A 1,506-nucleotide genomic window follows, 5' to 3' on the forward strand; every position below is an offset into this window, starting at 1 on the left:
GTCTTTTGCTTGATAAATGCATTCCGATACGGCGGTGACAGGAGGTGGCATCTACGTCGACTTGAAGGCAATCCTAAGACCAGTGGGATAAACTAACAGATTTAAATTATGTTTCTTGGCTGCGCTAAGTATTTTCCTAGGCGAGAAGTTCATGGTCTGCTGCCGACCCAACCTCCGGTACGACAATGCTAGACAAACGTAGCAGATGTTCATAAATGACTTTTATGTTTATGTCAATATTATTGCTATAGAGGCTCTGGACCGGACGGGTGTAAGATGTGCGTTGGTCGACGCGTTGGCCTTACGAAGAAGGAGAAAAACGCGAAGAGAACACGTGAATTCATATGCATAAGTCATGGACGGCGACGTTTTACGCTCTGAATGGTGATTCCTGCTTTTGTGTTCGGTTCTGGACCTCACATGTTGTCGTACCGGAAAACTTCCTTCCTGTACGGCGGTCACAGGAGGTATCTACGTCGACTTGTATGCAAAACAATTACACCTAGGGATCATATGGCGGTTGCATTGCATGTTTCTTGGCCGCAGCCAGCAGCAAACTCAAATGGAGTTGGGCCATTTGCCCAGAGGCTGCCGCATGGACGACAAGCCAGGCTAACGCAGCTGATGTTCATGAGTGCCCTTTAGGTTCTAAGTATAAAAGCTCGAAAAACCCCTACTTTATATTCTGCGTTAAGTACTACCGGTAAGGCGCGACCAATACTCTCGTGAGATCCCGGGATCGAGCCACGGTAGGTAAGGGTGCAATTTCTAATCTATAGTCACTTCAAGAGAGGTAGTGAGGTCGCGCGATCGATCTGAGCGATGACTTGGGTACTACCCAAGTATCTAAAGGGTGACTCATAAGAAAAGCCTATTATGCCATGCCTGTACAGGTCCTATTATAGGGAATCATGTATACTTGCGTCTATAAAGGCAATGTCGTTTACAACATCAAGTGTATACATACCTGTATACCGCATAGCCTAAACATCCCTTGCTACAGGTTATGATGTAAAAATGTACTTATAATACTATGCCATACATGATCGTATATTAGGGCATCACTTACACATGCGCCTCTTATGCCTAAGCCTTTAAGTCTCGTATAATATGTGTACACCTTACTGGCCTATATACCTTTCACCTATTTTCCCGAATATCTCGCCTATACAATGCCCGAAAAAATACAGACGTATGTTCGAGTCATCGGTACTTGATGGGTATGGTATCGATCCTTGGTTTAAAATATCAGAAAACACGGTTGCATTATCGCAACGTGGTCAATTCTGGTATCGAGGAGATGCTTTGGTTGTGCCAGATCATGCTGATTTGCATACTACCGTTCTGCGTCTTTGTCATGACCATCCGTTGGCAGGCCATACGGGCGTAACCAAAACTCTTGATTTGGTGCGTCGTTCGTTTTGGTGGCCTAGGCTGCGTCAATCCGTCGCAGCGTACTGTCGTACGTGTGACAGCTGTCAGAGGGTAAAGGCAGATACCAGTCTC

The sequence above is a fragment of the Volvox carteri genome, assembly GCF_000143455.1.
Source record: "Volvox carteri f. nagariensis unplaced genomic scaffold VOLCAscaffold_44, whole genome shotgun sequence".
Lineage (NCBI taxonomy): Eukaryota > Viridiplantae > Chlorophyta > Chlorophyceae > Chlamydomonadales > Volvocaceae > Volvox > Volvox carteri.